We start from the raw sequence: 27,164 nt of genomic DNA, 5'->3' as shown, positions 1-27,164 counted from the left end.
GCTTCAAAGCCAGGCCTGTCCAACACCGAAGCCCTCTCCCCACCCTTGGTGCTGTTTCTCAGGCAATGGCGGGTCCCTTGGCTGAGTTGTACCAGGGAGCCCGACTGGACCAGTGATTATCGTAAGCCATAATATCAAAACTTAAAAACGATCATAGTGAGAGCAAATGCTCAATGTAGGTTATGAGACTGAGCAGAAAAGAAGGCTTGCCGCTGACAAAGAGAATGAGTCTGGAAGGGTGGGCGCATGTGCAGAGGAATTCTGAGTGTGAGGGAGGTTACCAGAAGATAAAAAGTTGAAATCCCGTGTCAACCCACTTGATGACATGTCACAAGCTTGTACAAGCCACCTCAGCTACCAGGGCACCAGGCTGTTCGGTCTCATTCCCCTGGAGTAAGATTGATAAGCACATTCCACCGAGACCAGATGCAGCTGGGAGAGGCCAGAAGCCAGTTTACGAGAAGACACAGAGGGAGTGGAGAGGTTTGTGCAAGCTTTTTGATTATGTCTCAGAGTTTTTATGAAAGGTCAAGCGAGTGAAACCTTGGGGATGTTCCAGTGAAAGGCTGGATGAAGCTACATCCATTTTTCCATGACGTTGTTAGGGCTGGTTACTCAGAAATAGCAAGAAAGCTGTGTGTGTGTGTGTGTGTGTGTGTGTGCGCGCGCGGTGAAGGATATGCTGCGATTGACAAGTTTGGGGGAAATGGGATGTGTAGGCCTATCAACAGTTTGTTCTGTGTCCTTCTGCCTGCTGACCTGGGCAGGTATGGGGAAGAGGCAACTTGGAGAAGTAGGAGCGAGCTGGAATGCCGCATATCTCGCTTCTAATCCGAATTTAGCCACTGCTTAGCTTCACATAGAACCAACGATAAATAGCTGACACGTATTGCAGGATCTGTGCTAAGTCCATCTTCTGGATCTCATTTAAATTTCAAAACCACTCCACAACAAAGGTCCTCCCATTGTCCCTATTGCACAGATGAGGATACTGAGGCTCAGAAGGCTTAGGAACACCCCCCCCCCCGAGAGATCTCATAAGATTTACTAAGAGGCAGGTTTGAGCTGAGGCTTATCTAAATCCCACATGCCTGGTCTCCTGAATGGCATGACTTGGAGAGAGTACTGTGAGCCAGGCCTCGGCTTCCTTTCCTTTAAGGTGGAAATAAACACACCAAGCATTGTCTGGAGCCTTAAATTAAGTCTGGTATTTTACCAGATTCTGGCACATAGTAGGTGCTCTCTGACTGTTACTTTTCCTGCCTGCTCAGGACTCTGAGAGTGGGGAGAGGGTATATAAAAACCATACCAAACCAAAGAAGCTGAAAACCTCTGGTGGGCTGGATGACGGTAGGTTGGACGGGGAGCAAGGCTACAAACAAGAAGAAAGGTTCAGCTTCAACAAGGAGTAGGAACAGGAGGAGATCACTGGGCTCAGCTCTGCTCATATACAGACCTCACCACAAATTGTGGGGATGATGGGACTGAGTCTAATTGTCAAATGGGGAAATGACGCCCACGAAGACCAAGGGTCCTGCCTTAAGTGTTGTGGCTGGGATTCTCTCCAACGAGTGAGCGTGACGTCAAGGTTTTTATTACAATTTTTTATTGAGAAAAAATTCACATACCGTGGCATTCACCTTTTGAAGTGTACAATTCAGTGGTTTATAGTATATTCACAAAGAAGTACAACCGTCACCACTATGTAACTATCTGATTCCCAGAGTGAATAATCGACATATAAAATTATGTTAGTTTCAGGTGTACAACATGATTCAATATCTGTATAGATTTAGAAATTATCGCCGCAGTAAGTCTAGTCAACATCGTTACCATACATAATTAGTTTTTTTCTTGTGATGAGAACTTTTAAGATCTACTTTTAACAACTTGCAAATATGTAATATTATGAACTATAGTCACCATACTGTACATGACATCCCCATGACTGATTTATTTTGTAACTGGAAGTTTGTACCTTCTTCCCATCTTCACCCACTTGTCCCCATCCTCACTGTTCCCCTGACTCACAACCAACAATCTGTTTTCTGTATCTATGAGCTTGGCTTTTTTACATTCCACAGATAAGTGAAATCATATGGTATTTGTCTTTCTCTGACTTATTTCACTTATCTAACGCCCTCAAGGTTCATTCATGTTGTCACAAATGACAAGATTTCATTTGTTTTTTATGGCTGTGTGTATGTGTGTATATATATCACATTTTCTTTACCTATTTATCTATGGAAGTTTCGATTATTTCCATATCTTGGCTGTTGTAACAATGCTGCAGTGAACATGGGGGTGCATCTATCTTTTCGAGTTAGTGTTTTCATTTTCTTCAGATCAATAGCCAGGAGTGAAATTGCCAGACCATAGGGTAGTTCTATTTTTAATTTTTTGAGGACCGTCCCTCTGTCTTCCACAGTGGCCGTACCAGTTTACATTCCCACCAACAGTCCACGAAGGTTCCTTTTTCTCCACATCCTCACCAACACCTGTTGTTTCTTGTCTCTTTGATAATAGCCATTCTAAAAGGCATAAAGTGGTATCTCATTGTGGTTTTAATTTGCATTTCTCTGATGATTAGTGATGTTAAGCACCATGTCATGTATCCATTGGCCATCCGTATGTCTTTGGAAAAATGTCTCTTCACATCTTCTGCCCATTTTTAAATAAAAAATTTTTTGTGTGTGTGCTATTGAGTTATATGTGTTCTTTTTTTTTTAAAAGAAGGAGAGAGGGAGAGAGAAAGAGAGTGAAGGGGAAGGGCAGAAGGAGAGAGAGAATCCCAGGCAGGCTACAAGGCCAGCACAGAGCCTGATATGGGGCTCGATCTCACAACCCTGAGATCATGACCTGAGCCGAAATCAAGAGTCAGACACTTAACCAACTGAGCCACCCAAGCACCCCGTATGCATTATTTATATATTTTGGATATTATTTCCTTATCAGGTACATCATTTCCAAATATCTTCTCCTATTCATTTTGATTTCCTTTGCTATGCAGAAGCTTTTTAGTTTGATGTAGTCCCACCTTATTTATTTTTTTCTTTTGTTGCTTTTGCTTTTGGTGTCAGATTAAAAAAAAAATCATTGTTAAGACCTATGTCAGGGAGTTTATTGCCTATTTTTTTTTTCTTCAAAGAGTTTAATGGTTTCAGGCCTTATATTCAAGTCTTTAATCCGTTTGAGTGGATTTTTGTGTGTGGTGTAAGATAGTGGTTCAGTTTCATTCTTTTGCGTGTGGCTGTCCTGTTTTCCCAGCACCATTTATTGAGGAGACTATGCTTTGCCCATTGTATATTCTCAACTCCTTTGTTGTAATTTACCGTATATGCATGGGTTTATTTCTGGGCTCCCTATTGTGTTCCAATATGATGACTTTTCTTTCTTTCTCTTGCCTCGTGCCTTGACAAGTTTCTCCACTGCTATGCTGACTGACTAGGAGAGGTGAGACAGACGTCCTGGTCTTGTTCCTGACCTTAGAGGCAAAGTAGTCAGTCTTTGCTCATTAATTATGATGTTAGCTGTGAGTTTTTTTAATAGATGCCTTTAATCGGGTTGAGGAAGTTTCCCTCTATTTCTACTTTGTTCTTATCATGAGAAGGTGTTAGATTTTGTCACTACTTTCCTTGCATCTATTGAGATGATAATGTGGTTTTGTCCACCATTAATATGGTGTATTATATTGATTAATTTTCATAGGTTGAACAACCTTGAATTCCTGGCATAAATTTCATTTTGTCACAAGGGATGCTGCTGAATTTGGTTTGCCCGTGTTTTGTTCAGGATTTTTGCATCTATATCCATGAAGATATAGTTTTCTTTCTTGTGATTTGTTTGGTTTTGTTATCAGGACAATGCTGGCCTCAAAGAATGAGTTAGGAAGTGCTCCTTCCTCTTCTATTATTCTATTGAATTATCTATTTCTTCTTTCAAATCTGTCAGTTTTTATTTCATGCATTTTGGGGATCCAGTAATTGATTAAAAATAGAACTTTATTTTACACATGACAGGGCAATACATGGATGTAACTGGCACCCAGGTGTTTATGCTTATTGATCAGATATCCCAAAGTGCCAAAGAAGATGCCATCACGATGTAGAGTAGGCAAAGTGAGTACAGAGCCAAGCCCATGTGGGTGATGCATGTTTAGCCTAGTTTAGACAAAACCCATTTTGTTGCAATTACTTCTAAGGGAATCCCCAAACATAATTTCTTCCCATCTGCAGACGGTCTTTGAAACTTCCAGCTGGAACGGTATCTCACTCCTTGTTTGATCCTTGTGTATTCTCTTGGCTGAAGACCACTGAACTTGTTTTTCTGTTTCCCCCCCTTTGAGTCAACACACATCTTTCTTGTTTGTGATTGTTTCCAGTCTGATTTTGTCTCTCTTCAACCAATGCATATGGAAATGGCTCAAGGAACTCACCTTCTAGTTATCTCTTGCCCTGCAAATGTCCTCTTTCAGGAGACTCTTCAGGAGAGTCCAAGCTTAAAATGTCTCTGGAGGGTGCAGACAATCTGATGTGTGTTGAGTGAGAGAGAAGTAAGTTGTGCTGAATCACACTGTGTGATTTCATGGACCAGGCACAGAGTTGAGCTGAGCCTTGAAGTATAGGACAGACTCTCCTGCAGAGGAAAGGAAGGGTCATTCCAGCTTCAGAAAACAGGGTAAGAGGTTCTCAGACCTAAGTGTAGACATATGTTGCATATGTGTAGTGTTGAAGAGGTAACCTGGTTGGAGGTGTGCATGGAAAATTTAGGGAACCATGGAGAGCATCTTTAGAACTTGGAATGGCTTTAGGATTCTAGTCCACCATTCCCTGAACTGCATTTCTTAGTACACTTGTATCCCACTTAATATTAATAAATGTCTCCCAATTAAAAAACATTAAGAACTGTGGTCAAATCCACATGGTGAATACTGTCCACCAATTCTTTATGGCAGGATGTCTCGAAGTCCTCATTAAGCAAATATGCATTATGAATCTCTGAAGGGAGATGCAGTATCTAATGTTTTCCTACCTTATTTGGCCATGGAGTCCTGTTTTCAAGAAGATTCAGGCAACATCTTCAAGACACAATGTTCCATAAAGCAGAGATGGTAAAATGTTGATCTAATACAACTCTCTTACTCTTGAAATGTGGCCTGAGGGAAAGAAGTGCATCTTTGGGGTGCTGGGGGGCTCAGCTGGTTAAGCATCTGCCTTCGGCTCAGGTCATGATCCCGGGTCCTGGGTTTGAGCCCCACATCGGGCTCCTTGCTTGGTGGTGAGTCTGCTTCTCCTTCTTCCTCTGTTCCTCCCCCTGCTCATGCTCTCTTGCTCTCTCTCAAATAAAAATAAAATCTTGAAGAAAAAAAAAAAGAAGCACATCCTCAAGGTCATAGATTAAGTCAGAGTCTGTGCTGGTGCTAGAATCCAGGTCTCCAGACTCTGGACAAAGACAAATTGTGGTGGGTCTTGGTTGCTGTGTGCATCAGTTGGGGAAAACTTTAGATGCTATAACAAAAAATGCCAAAATTTCAGAGAGTTAGCTCACCAGAAGTTTACTTGTTATTCATGTGGTAGTCCAGTGTGGGAGTTTGTGGTCAGTGGGTAGTTTGCTTCCCTGTGGCTGATCAGAAACTCAGGATCCTATAAGAAATGGTATGGCTCTATTATCCCCTGGGGTCGCAGACTAGACACAGAAGTCCCACCTGCTTTTTAAAGACCCTCGCCCAAGAGGAAAGATAATGCAGTAGTTAAGAGTATGGACTCTGGAATTAGATTTCCTGGGCTGGAATCCCATCTCTGACTTACTGGCAGTTTTCCTCTGTATTATTCAACTAATCAGACCCTTAGTTTCTTCATCTGTAAAATGGAAACAATAAAAGAACTTACCTTATAAGATTGTTATGTGCAGTAATGAGTTAATGTTTGTCAAACACTTATTTATACTTTGCACATAGTATGTGCTTATAAGTGTTTTCTTTTCCTTTTTTTAAAAGAAAGATAGATTTATTTATTTATTTATTTATTTATTTATTTATTTAGAGAGAATGAGTCAGGGGGAGGGGCAGAGGGACGAGTCTCTCCACTGAGTGAGAAGCAGGATGCGGGGCTCTATCCCACAACCCATGCGATCATGACCTGAGCCAAAACCCAGGGTCAGACACTGAACTGACTGAGCCACCCAGGTGCCCCTGCTTATAAGTGTTGTCTAAGTAATACTACTACTAATAACAATCATCATATTAAAAAAAATAACTCCTTCTCTATACGTAGCTGTCAAGAGAGCTAGGCAGCTATATCCTAGTGGCAGCTCCACACTTTCGAAGGGGAAAAAATATTTTGAAAATTTTTGATAGAGAGCTAGTCACCTTTGCCAATTCAAACATTAAAATTTAAATCTGAACAGGTAGCTAATGGAAATTTTAAGGTTTCGAGCAGAGAGGTGAAATAATAAACCATTCCAGATATTTCCTTCCTATCTCAAATATCTACCTTATTTAGTAAAATTTAAGCTGGTAAAGATAAAATTATGTATATTATTCTAGACTGTGAATATGTCTGATTGGGAATATGTGAATTTTCAACTGTTACAAGGAGTTAAAAATAAAACAGGGGGCACCCGAGTGACTGAGTCAGTTAAGGGACTGGCTCTTGGTTTCAGCTCAGGTCAAGATCTAGGGTTGTGGGATCAAGTCCCCCACTTTCCCTCCCATGCTCAGCAGGGAGTCCACTTGTTCCTCGTCCTCTTCCTCTGCCCCTCCCCCCACTAGCGCACTCTCTCTCCCTCTCTAAAATAAATAAATAAATCTTAAAAAATAAAACAGGACAGCTGGCTGGGATGACAAATAGCAAAAAACCAAAAACCAAAAAACAAACCCTTTGCACAGGCACTATATTTGTGTAATTTGTATATTGTATATTTCGCCTACACTATATATACTAAGCAAAATGAAAAATACAGCTAGTACTGAAACTATTGAAGAGAGAAATTTTAAATTTTCCAAAAAGAAAGCCATGATAATAAGGAATTAATTGTATAGAATCTTTATTGCTAATTTAATATGTATTTAAAAGCTAATGCTATTTGGTGTGCTGAAATAATTGTAAGTTTAAAATATTTATAAGATATTTCAGTGGTCTTACTCTACTTTTCTCATAAGGTGGTATATTTCTCTTATTTAAATTCTGCTTGTAGAAGTAGCAGTTATTTGTTCTGTTCATAATATTCCATCCCTCTCTACTGGCACATGGTAGGATAGCATTTCCCTGCCTCCATTTGAAGTTAGCCCTGGCTTTGTGACTTGCCTTGGCCAAAGCAATGTGAGTGGCCGTCGTGTATGTCACTCCCAGGAAGACTTAAGTGTGATTTACCAAGTTCTCGTCCTTCCTTCACCAGAGGGGATTATAACCCATTACAGCCTTCCTCCACCTGAGTCCAAGTGTCTACAAAGACTACAACCCCACTGCCAGTCGTCACTGCAAATGCAGCATAAGCAAGGAACACGCTTTTGTCAGGTTAAGCCACGAAGACCCAGAGATGTTCACTGCTGTCTGATAACCTAACTGATCCTAACTGGTACAAGGAGTATCAAGTTAGCAACGGACGACTCGAGGCATTTTTAGGTGATTTGATTGTGGCGTGCGGCAGAGATGGGTAGAGGCACAGCCTGGAGATAGGAACATATTGCTATAGACGGAATATCTGTGTCCCACTCCTCTAATTTGTATGTTGAAACCTACAGCCTAATATGATGGTATTGGGAGGTATTTAGGTCATGAGGGTGCTAAGTACGTATTAAGACACGTATGTTAAACGGCAAGGGCCTGAACTGTGCTTACTACCGTGGGAACAAAGGACGATAAAAAGTAAAAACATTACCTACACTGTGTTCTTAAACACTGTGCGCTCTTTCAGGCCTCAGTCAGCCCGAGAAACAGAGGTGACTTATAGCTCTGCTTGGCAATCGTAACATCTTCCCAGGGAAAGACTTGACTTTTCCTCTGAATACTTTTTAAAAATCTAAGGCTAATTATGTTTAATGCTCTGGTACAATTTGGTTATTGGTTTATTGGATATTATCTAATTGATAGGATTTCTTCCTATTTTGTAGACTGAAATCTCTTTAACATGATAATTATTCCTGGACAATACAGTATTCAATTTATTCTGCGGGTAATCATGCTGTAATATCAGGCATTGCTTTTTGCAATCAATGGAGATTATTTTTTTCATTATAACAGAAAGAAATACTAATTTTAGGAGCCACAATAGAAAGATAATGTCCAATGGAGCCATTATTGGGTTAGGCAGCTGATTTCAGGATCACTAGCCAGTACTGTTTGCTGAATCACAATAGAGGGAGGTGCTAGGGCCATTTGTAAAATACACACCTAGCCTGAGGGTTACTCAATGAGCCGTGTGCTTTCCATCTATCAGCTGGAAGACAGAATTGGTCCCGCTGTCTTCTTGGTCTGTAGAAAATTAGATTTGGAAAAAGTCTTCATAGACTCATCTGATATCCGATATCCGATATCTAAGTTTAGTATACGACCACTTATCACATCCCCAAATCACTAACGGACGTGGATGGGACGGTGTTAGTCCTTTCATTGATATATTTATTATTTTAATAATTGCAAAGAGAATTGGGTTATGAGAGTCAATTCAGCAAATATTTTCTGAGCACCTACTTTTCTGCTTATTTTTTTAATTTTAAGAAATTTATTTATTTATATCTTAAATTTTTTTAATGTTTGAAATCCAACTTTAAAAAATTTTTTACTTTTTTTATTTTTTATATCCAAATGAAAGAAGTATATTGTTGACTGTGTTTACCAAATTCTGATTTTTCTGCTGATTATAAGCAAAAGTCCTCACTGCAATGGATGTGCTTCCTGGAAGGTGAGGGGCAGTGAGTGAGAAAGATAGAATTTAAGTGCTATGCCTATCAGTTCCCCCTACGTGCATGAACGTTTTAAAAATGCTGCTTTACAATTCAGTTGCATGAGGAATGTGCTTATATTTTTAGCTTTTTCTTTTTTTTAAAGATTTTATTTATTTATTTGACAAAGAGAGACAGCCAGCGAGAGAGGGAACACAAGCAGGGCGAGTGGGAGAGGAAGAAGCAGGCTCATAGCGGAGGAGCCTGATGCGGGGCTCGATCCCATAATGCCGGGATCATGCCCTGAGCCGAAGGCAGACACTTAACGACTGAGCCACCCAGGTGCCCCTATATTTTTAGCTTTTTATTGACATCTAGTTGTTTAATTCCTCCAACAGTGTCCTTTTTTCAAGTTTGTCTTGGCTCTTCTCAGTTTTTGCTTTTTTATATACACTTTAGAAATGGCCTCTGTCAGTTTCCCCTAATAAAACATGGCTGACACCGTGATCAGGATTGGATGCAATTTAGAGATCAATTTGGAGATTATTGGTGTCTTTAAAATGTTAAGTTCTCCGTTCATGAAAATGATACATCCTTCCATTTATTTGGATTTACTTTCATTTCTCTGGAAGACATTTTGCAGTCTTCAGTGTAGAGGTCTTGCACGCTTTCCATTATACTTATTACTAGATACTTGAGGTTTTTTGGTGCTACTTTTGGTCGGCTGAAAAATGGTTCCCCAACGATGTCAGGTCCTGATCCCTAAAACCTGTAAATGTGACCTTATTTGGAAAAAAGTCTTCATAGATGTGATTAGGTGAAGGATCTTGAGGTGGGGAGATTGTTCTGGACTATCTGGATGGACCAGGAAGGCCATCACAGGTATCATTATATGAGAGGCAGAGGGAGGTTTGACGAGGCACACAGAAGAGGAGGTCACCGGAAGATGGGACTGAGAGAGATCCGAAGATGCTGGGCGTGAAGATGGGAGTGATGTCACCACTTGTCTGAAAATGCCAATGGCCTCCAGCAGCTGGAAGAGGTGAGGACAGCTTCTCTTCTAGAGCCTCTGGAAGGAACATGGCCCTGTTGACATCTTGATTTTGTCCCAATGAAATGGAGTTTGGACTTCTGGTCTGCAGAACTGTGAGACAATGGACTTCTGTTGTTTTAAGACACTTCTGGAGTTGGTGTCTCTAGGTTTGCTACCTCCATGTTTCTGTCCTCTCCTGCATCTTGGTCCAGCAGTTTTTGGTTCTTCACAATCTAAGTAGGTTTACAATTTTTTACAAATCCAGGGGCACCTGGGTGGCTCAACTGGTTAAGTGTCTGAGTCTTAATGTCAGCTCAGGTCATGATCTCAGGGCCGTGAGATCAAGCCCCATGTCGGGCTCCATGGTGGGTGTGGAGCCTGCTTAAAGATGCTCTCTCTCCCTCTCCCTCTGCCCCCTTTTGTAGACGTTCTCAGCAGAAGTGTGGTTTTATTATCTAGTCCCACACTACTTAATTTAACCTCACCTGCTATTTTCTTGCGTGTATTATAATTTTTAAGAGTTTATTCATTTCTTGGATTGTTCCTAATTTTTCTGTATTACTCTTTCTCTTCCTTTGTTCTTCCTCCTGTTTCTTTGTTTTATCACAGTCTGTTATGTTAAAACAAGTTTTCTCCAAATGTCTGGTGAGCCTTGTTTTTTTAAAAAAATATGTATTTTTTTTTAAATAATTTATTTATTTATTTGACAGAGAGAGAGGCAGCAAGAGAGGGAACACAAGCAGGGGGAGTGGGAGAGGGAGAAGCAGGCTTCCCGCTGAGCAGGGAGCCCGATGTGGGGCTCAATCCCAGAACACCGGGACTATGACCTAAGCTGAAGGCAGATGCTTAATGACTGAGCCACCCAGGCGCCCCTAAAAAATATGTATTTTAAAAACGAGGCACTAAATGCAGTGGAGATGTGCGCGTGTGCATGCATGTGTGTGCGTGTGAGAGAGAGAAAGAGCGAGAGAGATTGTTAATAGACTTTTTCATTGATTAGGGGTAACCTGGCCATTTCCTTGAGGGGACATCAGAATGTCAGTACATGTAGGTCCTTGCCCTTGAGCAGGGATACACTCTGGCTTTCAAGGTCCTGGGAAGTCTCACCGTTCAGTTTAATGACCTTCCACTTATTTTTTCCATATTCAGTCCAGTGCTTCCCCACGTTCTTGAGTTGTTTCTGAGTTTAGATGATCTGAACCAGGAGGTAGAGTCTGACCAGCTCAATTTCAGGTGTCCGTTTCTGGTCCAACCAACCGTGACGGGAGACCTGGTCAGACAGCGTATTGGGCTGCCACTTTGCACCGAGCCTACTATTCATAAGACAAATTTTTAAATCCTCACTTGCTTTCCTCGAAGCACTTTTGAAAGTTCTGAAGTCCTTGTGTTTCCAGAGAAACCACTCCTTTTGACGAGGGCGCGAGAGGACATAGTCCAGCTCCTCTGGGTCATCAGCTTCTTTTCTTCACAGACTTTAAAGTTTTCCTAAGGCCAACCTGGGACACATTCCGGGTGATAGAATGACCATCTGCTCATGGTGGTTAGTAGCTGAGCTCTCTCAAAGCGACATCATCTGTGGGATAAGCAGGGGCACTAAGATTAGGGTAGAAACTTCCTTCATTCTTTGGGTGAATTCTGTTCCATATTTTCCTAAGGAGATCTGGTGATAAGCCGGGTCCTGCTATCTGCACATATTCCTTGGTAGCAACTTGGTGGAGTTGCACAAGAGGGAATACACTTTAATCAAAGAAACTTCAGTTTGAAATGGAGCCACTCACTAGCTGTAGGACCTAGGGCCTGTTTTTAAACTTGGGGTTTCAGTTTCTCCCTTTCTTTAAAAGGGGAAGAATGAAGCAACTCCGTTCTGCTCATCTTCTGTGAAAACAGTAACCATGTCAAACAGATGTAGTTATTCCCCACACTCTTATCTTACAGAATTCCAGTCACTGGAAGCCATCTTGCTGTCCTCGCCCTAGCAGGAGACGCAGCTTGATTGTGCATCCTGTTCTGGGAGGACATTGCTAGACGGGGAGATAGTGTCCAGGGAACTTGGGTCAGTGTTGAAGTATCATCCATAAAAGAGCTGGAATGGATGGTCTGAGAGAAGGGCTAGAGAGACAGCATTTTAGAGGAAAAGCACATTAAAAGCTAGGCAGTCAATCTGTCAATTCAAAGGAGCTGGGTCAAAAGTAAGAAGCTCGGTTGTGTACAAACTGGACTAAAACTTGAAAAATCAATCGTGAGTGAAACTTTGAAGTGGCCTTGGGAGGCCGAGTCTGGAGGAGTTCCCAGAACCAGGAGGTATGGCTCCTCTGCTCCAGGCAGGGCACAGCTTGAGGGCTGAAAGCCCAGGCCTTGAAATAAGACAGCCTTATGATTTTTATTTTTTCTATTTATTTTAGTGGAAAATCAAATATCTACATAAGCCTAAGAAGTGAAAAGTAAAAGCCCAGATCTCTCTTCTCCCTTTGAATCCTATATCTCTGCATTTACACACCTATGCAAAATATTTTTTTACATAAATGAGATCAACCTCTACATAGCATTATTTTTTATTGAAGAATATTCATGAACTCAACAAATATTAGTTGTGCACGATTTTAGGTGATAGAGATGTAGAATAAAACAGAAATCCATTTTTCCATATTGGTATGTGTCATTTAACATCGGCAACATTATTCTACTGTTTAAGGGATATTTATTGTTTTCTCTCAGTCTGAGTCTTACCTTTTCATTTCAAACGGTGTCTTTTAAACAACAGTTTTTAACTTTGATTAAATTCAATTTGTGACTTTTTTCCTTTTACGATTACTGCTTTTTTGGTGTTTTAAGGAAATCTTTCCCTATTTCAAGGCTGTAAAGATATTATCATGTTTTCTTTTAGAAGTGTAATGGTCTAGGCTTTGTGTTGTATTTCTCTCTGATTAAGACTCGGTCTGGTCTGAATCACCGAGATTGGTCCAGAAATGGGCAGCCACAGCTCAAACTACTGCACGAGAGACTCCTTACCTTTTGGGATGGCGAATTTTGTGGAATAAATCCTGAGCTGCTGTCGGCTGTCTTTGCTGCCTGAGAATGAAGCCTATGTGGAAGAAAGTAGAGACCAGAGATGGGAAGAGGCAGGTCCCTGATAACATTGCTTGAATACCTGGATCCCATGGTATCTGAAGCTATATATCCTTGCGTCAGCTATAGGATAAACCTGTATTTTGACCTCAGGCAATTCGAGTTGTATTTATTTCAACTACACTTGAATTTTAGGAGACTAATCTACCAAGGTAAGGATAACTAATCTAATCAGTCCTTTATGGATGGACGTTTAGATTGCTCCACATTTTAGCTATTATAAGTCTCTCACTTTCTGGGGCTAAGGGGAGAAGGAGAACGGATGAAAAATTTACATAAATGGAAGGGCTTTGTTTTGAGGGAGATGTGGTGAATTTCAAAAGAACAAAGTCAGCAATGAGCTGCTTTGAGTTAGAAGAGCTCAGCGAAGGGGAGGGAACTCTTTCATTTGACTCGCCATTAGAGGACTGCAGTCCTCTGCCTGGGGCAGAGGAATGGCCTGGAAGAGGTGGGGTCTCCTGCCTCAGCACCAGTGCCAGGGGAGGGAGAAGGCAGCGGCAAATGGCTGGTGCCATTATGAGGGCTCCTGTGCTGGGCTCTGATCCAGCCAATGTCATGCTCACGATCATGGTCCTGCTTCCCTTCCTCTCCATGGATCTTCTTATCCCACACTGCCCTCTCTGGAGGGGACCCTTAGACCCTGAAACCCGGGGTCTTTCTGTGACCTTGATATAACCTTTTTTTTCCCTAAGATTTTATTTTTTTAAGCAATCTCTACACCCAACATGGGGCTTGAACCCACAACCCTGAGATCAAGAGTCGCGTGCTCTACTGACTGAGCCAGCCAGGTGCCCCTCCCTTGATAAAATCTTGAATATAAATAATCATTTGAATTACTTTCAAGTTTGCAAGGCACAATATGTGACAAAGGCATCCTCATCGTCATCCTCATCATTACCGAGGCTTATTTGAAAAGTGAGAATATATCGAGATAGGAAAATACTTTAGTTTAAATTTGGGAGTCAGAATGATCTCAATGACTTTACTGGATTAAAACCTTGGGCAAGTTGCTTTCTAAGCCTCAGTTTCTTAATCTATAAAATGGGGATAGCAAACACTTCCTTCATATTCCATATATCTCATTAAATGAGATAATTTTTGGCAGCATGACACATGGAACAGAGCCAGTGAATGGTAATAGTCATCATTAATAAACAAAGGCTCAGAAAAGTAGAGACATGCCCGAGTTCTCCTACATAGGGAGAGTCCTGAACAGTCCTGAATCCGTGACTTCTGCCCCTTGTCCTTTCCACTGCACTACACAGCTTCTGAAATGACTCTTTTAAAAGGACACACGGGGAAGACACAGAATAGTCACTCAGTCCGTGAGGGGAGATTATGGAGATAACAGGATGTTCTCTAATTCTTTTTCTTTCAGCACTGGACAATTTTCCTTTCTCAAACCTTCTCTTAATCCTGGTCTATGTAGAATGAGGTCCTCTCAGGAATCGATGCCGGCCACCTCAAGTTTCCCAATGCGTGGAAGATGTCTCCAGAGTGGTCCAACTTCCCAGAACTCCCGGCCCAGGCTCCCCCTAGCGGCCGCTGTGGGACAGGCCCAGTCCCCATTGGGCCAGGAGGCCTTGGCGCCCATGGAGGAGAGAGGTCATTCCCTCAGCTCAATACCTTTCACAGAAAATACCCAGCTATGGCGCAGTGCTTCCCCAGGGGGAGGATGCACTCACCTGCTCTGGGATTCCAGGGTTAAGGGGATAAACAGTGATAGGGGACTGAGCTGAGGTCTTCCTGGAGACACATAGCTGAGTACCAGAGCAGAGGAAGACAAAGCCTTTCATGACCCCTCCGAATCTTACATAGCTCACCCATGTTGCTCAGGGTCTCTGTGCCTCACCAATTGGCTTAAGGGGCGTTCTCATCCAATCTGGACCTGTCCCTGGGTGACCGGCTCCACAGCTCTGTGCTGCCTTTGACTGTTCTCGGTCAGCACTCAAGCAAACTCCTGTCTTCGAGAACCGTGTCTCTAACACTCAGTTTTGGTGGAAGCCCGTGCTATTTAATCCCCAAGGACACCCCTGTGAGCTTGATTCTTCCATTATCCCTGTTTTCGAGATGAGGAGACTGTGATTCAGAAACCCTCCCTCTCCTGCCAAGGATCACACACCCAGGGAATGGAAAAGCTGGCATTCGAGCCCAGAGCGCTGAGAACTTCAAAGGCTGTTTTCTTTCCACCGGGCTACCCTGCACTGAACACAGTAATTATTTGTTACCTACAGACACTATCAATCAAACAGCTGAATAAAAAACTTGGAATCACAGCAGAGAGGAAAAGCTTTATTATCCACAGTTCTACTTGTATCTCCTTTCCCTGCTCTTAGCCATCTTCCTCCCTCTCTATGGTTTGTTCTACACGCCTTCTTTTTATCTAAGAACTGCTGCCAAGCCACAATTTCCTGTGTTTTGTCTTGTTATCCAGGGAAGAAAGTAGTGTCTGCTGGCCTGATCTGTGACTTGGGGCCATAATTACTTCTGGACTGTTTGGGTCCAAAGGGCTTGCTAAACATCTCAAAGAAATAACACAGCCTTCCGGTTTTTTCATCTCCACGGTGGAAGTTAAATAGAAGCGGATTAACGTTATTAGAACACTGTTAACTATCCTACTCTGAGGGAAAAATATATATACATTTATTCCTCATCACAACTATCAGTACTTCACTGGTACAGATGAGAAAAACTGAGGATCTTAGAGGTAAAATGGTCTGTCCAAGGCCACATCTCTGGCATATAAAGAGCTGAGATTTGAACCCAATCTCTCTGACTACCAGTTGATAATCTATCTCTTATACCACACCTCCTTCTTGCTAAAATATTTTTTTCCCTTTTATGTCAACTCCAATTAGATGTAATTAACTTATAATAAAATGCCCTCATTTTAAGTGTACAGTTTGATGAGTTTTGACAAGTGCATATACCTTGTAACTGCTACCATAATCAAAATATAAAATATTTCCATTATCCTAAAACGTTCCCTTGTGCCCCATTGTGGTCATTTCCACCCGCAGTGCAGGTAACCATTAGCCTGCTTTCTGTCACTATAGATGAGATTTGTCTTTTCCAGAACTTCATATAAGTGGAATCATACAATACATACACTTCAACACAAGAATTTTGGGAAGGCATAGACGTTCAGTTCATAGCAGTGTTTAGTTATAACTTATTTTTTAAACATAGGATATAGGCCTATTCAAATTTTCTATTTCTTCTTGGGTCAGTTTTGGTAAGTTGCGTTCTTTTAGGGAATTTGTCCACTTCATGTAAGTTGTTGAATTTGTTGATACTATGCTGTTCATAATCTTTCTTTATTATCTTTTTAATATTTGTAGTATCTATAGTGACATTCCCTCTTTCATTCCTGAATTGGCACTTTGTATCTGCTCTCTTTTATTCTTGGAAAGTCTAGCTAGAGTTTTTTCAATTCTATTGATCATTTCAGAGAACCAGTTATTATTTTCATTGGTTTTGTTTGATGTTTGTTCTAAATTTTACCATTTTCTTCTCTTCGTTTACTTTTTCTCTCCTTCTGCAAATTTTGGGCTTAATTTTCTCTTTCTAGCTTCTTAAGGTGGAAGTCTAGATCATTGAGCCCACTCTCTGACCATTGATTCAGAGTTTACATTTTGTCTGTTTGATCTTTCATCTCCAGTGTTGTGTAAATATTTTCCCCACTATTGCTCATTCATCTATTATTTTGGAACATGTCTTGTTTTGTGTACTCTGATATCTGTTTTGATGGATTTAATAGGTAGAACTATGCTTTATTCTTCTTTGCATCCAGCACAAATATTAACGTAATGTTCTGCATGTAGTAGGTACTTCGTAAGTAATTATTAAAATAAATAATATTTCAGTGTGTTTCCAAGCACCAGATACAAATAGGTGGAGAACAGGGCATTTAAGAGGGTTTGGGTTTAATACTCCTGTTTGGTCATCAAACGTCAGCTCAGACATCTCTTCTTGAAAGGAGACTTTGCTGGTGGAGAGCATCACTCTCTCATTCAGTTCTTTTTATCTTGCATCTATTCCTATCATTGCACTTATTTCTGTATTATAATATTTAAAATGTTAGTTTATAGGTCTGTCTCCTACTCTAGCCTTAATTTTTTGACAGCAGGGCCCCTGTCTTGTTCCTCAGGGCCTAGCACATATAGAAATAATTCAGTAAGTGTTTATTGGGTTAATGAGAGAACAAAAGGCCTTCCCTGCCTCTGGAGTCTGGTGAAACATTCAGAACATATGTAACAATCTGTGCATTCTGCTGTGCTATATTTCAGAGGATAAGCATGCAGCCCTATTGTATTTTTGAAATGCATTTTAAACGAAAAAACATTCAGCATGTGTTGTAAGTTACTGCTCTCACTCAGAGCAGGGCCCAGAATCAATCAATGCCTGGGACCCAACAGCAAGTGGACACCACCACTGTCCCCCTTTCATTTGTCTGGAAAGAAAATAACTGGTTTAAACCAAATGAAGCTCTCCTATCTTTGTTCCCAGAGGTGAGGACTGTTTCATGAAGAAAGAAGTGTCTGCATTTCCATTGTCTCAGAAATACTGAATCCAGACCAATTACAGAATAGGAGATGCCCCTCGACTCCAGCCAAATCAATATGCCCCCCCCCCCCGGGGCTGCTATCACAGTGCCCTTGCTGAAGCTCTCAACTACATAATCTCACACATGCTTAGTTCTTGTTTTCCAAGCTCCTTCTCACCCATTACCATCTCCAACCATCACAACAGCTGCTATATGTTCTGGAGGGTACTGAAGAAAGGAAAAAGATCCAACTGGAGCCAGACAGCACCGATTCAGCTTCTGCTCCACCACTTACTGATGGGTGGCAGTGGGCAAATATCTTTACCTCATCAAGCCTTGGTTTTCTCACTTGGGAAATGGGGATGATAACACTTACTTCACAGGTTTCTTGTTGTGCTTGGAGCTAATTTGTACAACCCATATGATTGGCACCTGTTAGGTGCTTGATGGATGGTAGTTATTATTTTCATGTTTGTAAATGTTGTAACTATTTTGGCTTCTTGTGGCAATTCAGGGTGAGATTAAACCAGGTGCAGTAAAGCAATGTGAATGGACATCACCTTGCAACCAGTTTACTGTCTCCCAGAACAACAACTTCTATGGGCAAGAATAAAAGGAACTTAAACAAAAACAAAAACCTTCCTCCAAATTAAATGGAACAGAGGGAGGTCCCATAACTTAAATAATGCTGGAGGGCAGCTCAATCCATCCTGGAATCTGTGTAGACCTTGTACTTAAAGTGATTGCCTTGGAGAACTTGACATTAATCTGTTTCTATGAGTGTCCTTTTTTTAAAAAAGATTTTATTTATTTGAGAGAGAGCATGAGTGAGAGAGCAGAAGCAGGGGGAGCAGCAGAGAGAGCAGCAGAGAGGGAGGGAGAAGCAGGGAGCCTGACGTAGGGCTTGATCCCCGGACCCAGGGATCATGACCTGAGCTGAAGGCAGATGCTTAACCAACTGAGCCGCCCAGGTGCCCCTCTGTGAGTATCATTTAACAAAAATTGAACTGGCGCCTCCTCTGTGCTAAATGCTATGGTTGGGGAGATAAATGAATGAATAAATCAGTAACTGAATGAAACTTTACTCTCCAACAAAAGGCCATACAAAGAGCACAGAGGATGGACTCACTTTGTCCAGGAGAACTGGGGAAGGCTCCACAGAAGAGTTTCCAAGGATAGGTGGGTTTTCCTCAGATGATGCTATCACTGAGTCTTAATGGCCTGATGAGATTTTATGATGGTCAGCTGTGGGGAACAATGAAGTTGCAGGGATTAGCTTGGCCGGATAGTGGAATGCTTGCTCTAGCTTAACCAGAACTGAGTGAGAATCCATTCTCTGTCATTGATGGGCTGGGAAACCTTGGACAAGTTGGCTCAGTGCTTGTGTTTACTCAGCTTAAACTGGAGATACTAGTAATACCTACTTTGGGGATTTTAAGAGATTAATAATTTCCCATCTTTCCAATATAGGGTTGAACTAATTGAAAGGGCAGAAATTAGATAGGCAAATATCAAATGCTGCTTTATACTAATAAAGCTGTATTCAAAACATTGGATATTTAGAAATGAAGGGCTTCCTAATACCATGCCCCAACATTAAACATATTCACTAGGCACAGGCAGAAATGGAAACTACCAGCCACTCTTCTATGACAGATTTGCTCCACAAAGCTTACTCCGAGGCTTCCCCAGTGGACTGAAATGCATCCTTTCTTTAGGCAGGCAGATCGAAGTGTGGTCTTGGATGTAGCCAAGCCATTTCTGTCTGGTTCCTCTTTCCTCAACCCACCAATGGGATGAGCGACTCTCCCCAGGGAGATGAGGGGGTGAGCAAGAGGCCACCTTCCACATTTCATGTGGATTCTTCCACATGAAAACATGAAGCCACAGAAGGGGAGGCACATGAGGGGGTGAGCAAGAGGCCACCTTCCACATTTCATGTGGATTCGTCCACATGAAAACATGAAGCCACAGAAGGGGAGGCTGCTTCCAACACCTACGACGAAGTGTTATTGTGAGAATGAACATGATGTAACATATACAAAACACTAAGCTCAACGCCTGGCACACAGTAAGCACTCAACAAATGTTAGCCTTTATGATTGTTGTGATGGTAGCAGATTAGCAGGGTCATATATATTTTCTGATATCCTTCCATTAAAATATCCATGGAGATATGCAAAAAAAGACAAACACTGGAAGCTAAAGAAGACCATATACCAATGTCTGAGGGGGAAATTCTTCCAGTTGTACTGTCCATAAAGATAAGCATCTGGACTACAGTCTTTTCAGAAAACACAGAACCCCCTTTTGGGAAGGAGCCTAAACTGATCCCAAATATCAACAAACCTTATGCAGCTACATCCCTTCTGCATTTGGGGATTATCTTTTGAGCTTGATAGATGTGGTCCTATCCTCTCATTTCCATAAATTTCACTCCACACATATCCCAAAGCTGCAATTCTCAGGATGTGTGATATATTTCTTCCTAAAAGGAGTAGTTAACCAAGAAAAAACATTCTGGTAGAAATGGTAGAGTTTTGGGAACAGTGCAGTCGGTAGAGATGAGATAGTTGTGGAGGAAGAGGCTGGAAAAAGGATGCAGTCTTCTATGCTCTGACAAAAGAACTAATGAAAGCATCTGACCCAAACATCAGGGAGAGAGGAGATCTCACCTCAGTCCTGCTCAGTCAATGAGATGCTCACCTCCCAGCCCTGGACCAGGGGCTGCGTACATCTATCCATCTTCTAAGCCTAGATCATAAAGAGGAATACTCTAGTACTCAAGTGCATTGGGAGAGAAACCAAGGAGAGTACACGGTTCCCACCTGTTGGCAACGATTGGGCCTTGTTTAAGGATAAGACAGTAAGAAAAAAGGAATCCTATACAAATTATTATAGCACAAAAGAAATGGAAAATTATTCTCTAGGTGCAGAGGAAAATCATAACTCTAAAAATTACTTACAGGAATTAGAAAAGGTTTTGAAAGACATTTCCTTATTATTTTCAATAAGATCCAAGCAGGCACTGGCTCTTCAAAAAGGGATAAGTGAGTTTTATCAGCAATGGTTTGAGATAAAAGGGGAGCTTGAGAGTCAACTCCTAAAAAAAAGACTAAGAATAACATCAGTGTTGGACATAATTTTATAAAATCAGATGTTCCTGAAGAACAGACGGGAATAAATGAAACAAAAATAAGAATCTAACTTTTAATAAAAGAAACTATTCTTCAGTGGGAAGAAAGGCAAGCGATTGGAGATCAATATGGTTTGGTATGTTTCAGGTGACATTAATATACATTCCTGATCATATTTTTTGAATTTGAAGGAAAACAAAAAAATTCTGTAAGAATGCATGCAAAATAAACAAAAAAGACCCCAGATTATCTACAAAGGAACCAAAATCAGATTTCTCTTTGGTGGCACTGATTAACTTAAGAAAATTGAGCAATGTTTGCATAGTTTTAAAGGGAAAAATGTTAACCACATTTTTGTCAGAGAAACCAAGTGAGAGATGAATCTAAAATAATCCCAGAGTGTTAAATTGTTGTACAATAGGATAGGTGGTAAGCATTAAAAACAAACTTGAACGTAAAACATGGAACATAAAAACTTGACTGTGTCAGTTAGGGTCCTGCCAGGAAGCAGGAACCATCTAGGCATTGCAAACAGAGGGAATTTAATACAGGTGATTTGTTTTTTAGGGGACGGTCTTCTTGAAGACACAAATAGGCTATTACTTCTCAAACTTTAATGTGCATTCAAATCACCTGGGATCTTTTTCAATGCAAATTCAAAGTCAGTAGGTTTGGAGTAGAGCCTGAGAATTTGGATTTTTATGAAGTTCCCAAACAAAGCCAATACTGCTGGTCCATTAACCACTTTTTGAATAGCAAGGAAACAAGGGAAGTTGAGGCAACCAGAGATTAGGAAGAGCAGGAAGACATACTTTTCCTTAGAGTTGAAAGAACACTGGGAGGAGACATTGCTTCCAAAGCCTAGAACTTGGTACCATCAAGAGGTAGCTAGCAACATGGTCAAGCCTTCCTGATGAGAGCTGGGACCAAAGTGGAGGGGCTATCTGGCAGGATCTGAAGTTACAGTGGAGATGCAACTGCTGCTGGAGACCCAGCTGGAGGCAGAGAGATAGGGAGTAAAAACCCTGGCTTCTCCCCTCCTTCTAGCCTCTGATCTTCTGCAAGCTTTTTCTACTAGCTAGAAGTACCTTCCCCAATACACAGCCTCACTGGCTCTCAGCTTCTCCCTCTGGGTCACTCTTAAATTTCCCATTCCTTTCATGTGCTGAACGATTAAGTTTGATTTCAACTTGGTTCCAATTTCTGCCTCCAAACTGGTGTAAGTCAAATATATCACAAAGAGTTCTTTAGGGTATAGGATCTACCCTCTTAGAAAGAGTAGGAAAGCTGGTGTAGGAGATGAGTGCGGGGGAAGTAGCAAATACAATTGTTATTAACAACAAACGTGGTTTTTCTTTTATGGGTATTACACTTTGTGGCTCCTATCCTTCAGGGCCTTGAACACACCAAGCTCTCTCCCACTTCAAGGTCTCTGCAAAGGCTGATCCCTTACCATGGAATGTTTTCCCCATCTGTGACTGGTTAACTCTTGCTCACCATTTAGATCTTAGCTCAAATGTCTCTTATTAACAAAAAGCTCCCTAACACTCCAGACCAGGTAAGATATGCCTGAAGTAATTCCTCATAACATCTTTTTCCTTGCTCTTCAACTTCAGCATGATATTATATATTTGTGTGATTATATTGTGTCCCTGTCCCCCACTAGGCCATAAGTTTCATGAGAGCAAAACTTGTCAATGTTGTTAAATGCTGTATTTCCCATGCCTGGAAAACCAGACTAATAAATGGATGTACCTTTCTATTGCATGTCTATGAAAAAACGTGTTGGGTGTTTTGGTGGCTGAAGGGCATATTCCTGCTTTTAATATTTGCATGTGAATATGGAAATAATGTAAAAAAAAAAAAGAAACAATGTTGGAAGGCATTTTGCCTTGGTAATGAGCTAGTTAATCAGGATAACTAGCAACTTCCATATGTTGCATCCTAAGTGTACCTACCTAAAGCTGGTGAATAATAGCAATGGATGGTTGCAATTTGGATAATGGATAAAATGGACCATTTGAACACTTATTCAGTGCCAGACACTGTGGTGTTTTATAGACATTATCTCATTTAATCTTTACAACAACCCGTGAGGTTATTATTACTCCCATTTCACTAATGAGGATACCAAAACTCAGGGAGGTCGAATGATGTCCCATAGCTCGTAAGTAGCAGAATAAGGATTAAGACCCATGTCTTTTTGTATTAATCAACGAATATAATTAACTTTTACAACTTCCATATAATGAGTTTTAGGCTTAGTTTAGTAGGCATATTTCTCCCTTTTTCTAACTCAAGGGAAGAAAAGGGAAATGACCTAAGCTGTGAATACAATATAGTCTTTAGGGAAATTTATGGCTTGGACAAGAGAGGTAAGTGATGCAGGCACCTGTTTGTGCAGAGTGTGGAAGCCCCCAAAGAATTCAGTGTGGAGTATATATGTCTCCCACCTGCAAAGAGTCAAGAGAAATCTCGGGAAGTTAAGTTCAAATTGGAACCATGAAAAAGCTTGGCAGATTGAATTCAGTGGTGTGCCAGCTCCTAAGAACTGACTTAAATCTTCAGGAACTTTGTGAGCTGATTATTAGCTGTAACTATTATTAAAAATTAAATTTTATAAAGATATAATTTAAAATTATATTAACAGTGAAGATAATATAAACTCGAAACTCATCACTTCCTAATTATTTTACTACAATTTTCTATTATCTATGCTTTTGAGTTGTTTATATCTATTGAAACTGAATGGTGAAAATACATGCAGTGGTGTGCCACTCTGCATCTCTTCCTAACTCAGTGTTCAGTGATATTATGCAGGTCTCTTGAAGCGGTCCTTTGTGGAGTACTTACACCATGGAAGTCAGCAAGTGGTGAAAATCAGCTTCTGCCTTCCTGAAATCTGGTTGTTAAACATTTATCAGGACATTATTGGTTTAATCCCTGGGAAAAGGGCAAGGTTCAAAGCCAATGTCAAAAGCAAAAGAACAGTAATGATTAAAACTGCAGTTGCCTGGAAAAAGAAATCAAGTAAACAGTCCCATTTACAATTGCACCAAAAGTAATGATATACCTAGGAATATGCTAAACCAAGAAGGTGAAAGACCTGGACTCTGAAAACTATAACACATTGGTGAAATAAAATGAAGAAGACACAAATGGAAAGATATTCTATGCTCATGGATTGGGAGAAAAAAATATTGTTAAAATGTCCATACTACCAAAAACCGCCTACAGATTTAATACAATTCCTATCAAAACCAACAACATTTTTCACAGAACTGGAACAAATAATCCTAAAATTTGTATGGAACCACAAAATTTCTGAATAGTCAAAACAATCTTGAAAAAGAACAAACCTGGAAGTATCGCAATCCCAGATTTCAAGATCTACTACAAAGCTGTAGTGATCAAAACAGTATGGTACTGGCACAAAATAGACACATCGATCAATGAAACAGAATAGAGAGCCCAGAAATAAACCCACAATTACATGGTCAATTAATCTTTGACAAAGGAAGCAAGAATATCCAATGGGAAGAAGACGGTCTTTTCAACAAATGGTTTTGGGAAAACTGGACAGCTACATGCAAAACAATGAAACTGCACTACTTTCTAACACCATACACAAAAATAAGGTCAAAATGGATTAAAGGCCTAAATGTGAGACCTGAAACCATTCAATTCCTAGAAGAGAGCACAGGCAGTAATTTCTCTGACATTGGCCATAACAACACTCTTCTAGATATGTCTTCTAAGGCAAGGGGAACAGAAACAAAAATAAACTATTAAGACTACATCAAAATAAAAAGATTTTCGCAGCAAAGAAAACCATCAACAAAACAAAAAGGCAGCCTACTGAATGGGAGAAGATGTTTGTAAATTATATGTTGGATAAAGGGTTAATATACAAAATATATACAAACTTAAACAACTCAACACCAAAAAACCAAGTAATCCAATTAAAATGGGCAGAAGACATGAACGGACATTTCTCCAAAAAGACATATAGATGTCCAACAGACACATGAAAAGATGCTACCATCATCAAGCATCGGGAAAATGCAAATCAAAGCCACAATGAGGTATCACCTCATACCTGCCAGAATGGCTAAAATAAAAAAGATAAGAAACAACAAGTGTCGGCAAGGATGTGGAGAAAAAGAAACCCCCATGCACTGTTGGTCAGAATGCCGCCACTGTGGAAAACAGTTACGGAGTTTCCTCAAAAAATTAAAAACAGAATTACTATATGACCCAGTAATTCCCTTACTGGGTATTTACTCAAATAATACAAAAACACTCATTCAAAAGGATATATGTACCCCTATGTTTATTTCAGCATTATGAACAGTAGCCCAGATATGGAAGCAACCCAAGTGTCCATCGACAGATGAACAGATAAAGAAAATGTGGTACGTATGTATTTATAGTGGAATATTAATCAGCCACAAAGAAGAATGAAGCCTTGCCATTTGCAACAACATGGATGGATCCAGAGGGTATAATGCTAAGTGAGATAAGTCAGTCAAAGAAAGACAAATATGATTTCATTCATATGTGGAATTTTAAGAAACAAAACAAATGAGCAAAGAAAAAAAGAGACCAACAAAAAACCAGAGTCTTAACTATAGAGAACAGACTGGTGGTTACCAGAGGGGAGGTGGAAGGGGGGAAAGGGTGCAACAGGTGACGGGGATTAAGAGCACGCTTAACTGCTGAACCACTGTGCTCTACTAATACAACTCTACTAATTAAAACTAACACAACGCTGTATGTTTATCATACTGACATTAAAAGAGAAACAAAGCTGCGGTTGTCTGTGGTTGCTCCCCTCTGCTAGTTGGGATAACTACCCCCCGGGAGGCTGAGGAATGGGATTTTTAGTATTTTACCAATAGAAATGTTTGGTATAGGTGTCCTGATGAGGATGTAGTTGTGAAGTAGAAATGACACACTCTTAATATAAACTCAATTGGTAAAAAATTTTTAGGGGCTAGAGAAATCTCATATTAGGTAGTTATGGATAGGATGATGGGATTCTTTTTGTCTTAGACCTGATTAAACTTGGAGGTAATGCGTGAAGTTAAATCTGTGTTTACAAATTTTACACGTCACATCCTGCCGTTGTCCTGCTACTGTCCTGTTGTCCATGACTATGAAAGCTGTAAGATGCTCGTGTTTATCCTCCTGCTTCCTGTCTTTTACTAGTCAACATTTACCCCACTGCGAGTTCACTGTCCCTCACTCTTGGGTTGATTATCAGGATTTTTGGCTGCTGTGGGCAGTCAGATCCCATACCCTGTGAAGTGACAGTTCATCTGAGTCTGCGGTTGTGGGAGGAACCATAGACTCTAGGTAAGTGGGTGGCCAGCCTCAAGCAGCAGAACCACGAGGGCCTGCACGAAGTTCTTTGGCTGGTGTGGTGAGTGAAGCAGAGCGAATGTCCGGGAGTCCAGGAGACGAGTGAGACTAAGATACTAAAAGGATGTACCCAAAATAGGTCCTTTTATAGGGCTATCAGTAGTGTGGATTAAATACATTACTAGTTGTAAAATGCTTAGCAAAGTGCCTGGTATGGAGTGAGGTCTCAGACGCTATTAGCTAAAATGCAATCCAATTTATCATCTTTTTCTCTGTAGACACTGATCTTTGTGAAATGCTCAGAGAAGTCCTCTCCACTCAGCTATGCTAAAAATAACATCCATCTGGATTTTATTTTGGCACACGAAGTGAGGTCAGAATCATGCTTTATGTTTTTCCAAATGACTTGACACCGATCCAAAGACCATGCATTGAATATTCTGTATTTCTCCCTTTGCTTTGAAATTTGATTTATAATATATTAAATTTGTATATTTATTTGCTAATTTATCAACTTTTTAATTTTGTTCTATTGATATATCTATACATTCTGTTGTACTATTTTAAGGACCGTAGCTTTATGATAATGTATTGTAGGACGTGATCCCATTTCTGCTCTTCTTTTTTTAAAAAGGATTTTCCCAGCTATTTTCACATGTTTATAATTTTAGATGAAGTTAAGAATCATTTTTTTCAAATCCCTTCTTCCAAAAAAATCCTGCTGAGATTTTGATTGTGAATACATTGAATTTATGGTTTAAGTTAGGAAAAATTCATGATGACAAAATTTACTTTAAAGAAACCAAAATATTGCTCTCCATTTATTCCAGACATAATGTTTCTTAGTAGAATCGGGTGGTTTCTTATAAATCCTAAACATTTTTTATTACATTTTTCCTGGATAATTTATAATTTTCTGTAGTTGTGAATGGAATCTTTTCTTCTATCATATATTTAACTTGATTATTGTTTGTATATCAGAAATCTATTAGCTTTTAGTTATTGGTTTTTAAGAAGCTTTACTGAGCTAAATTCTATAATATTGTCAGATTCACCTATTTTAGGTGTGCATTTTGA

The sequence above is a fragment of the Ursus arctos genome, unplaced genomic scaffold (genome assembly GCF_023065955.2).
Source record: "Ursus arctos isolate Adak ecotype North America unplaced genomic scaffold, UrsArc2.0 scaffold_23, whole genome shotgun sequence".
Taxonomy (NCBI): Eukaryota; Metazoa; Chordata; class Mammalia; order Carnivora; family Ursidae; genus Ursus; species Ursus arctos.
Note: the sequence above shows the minus strand (reverse complement) of the source record.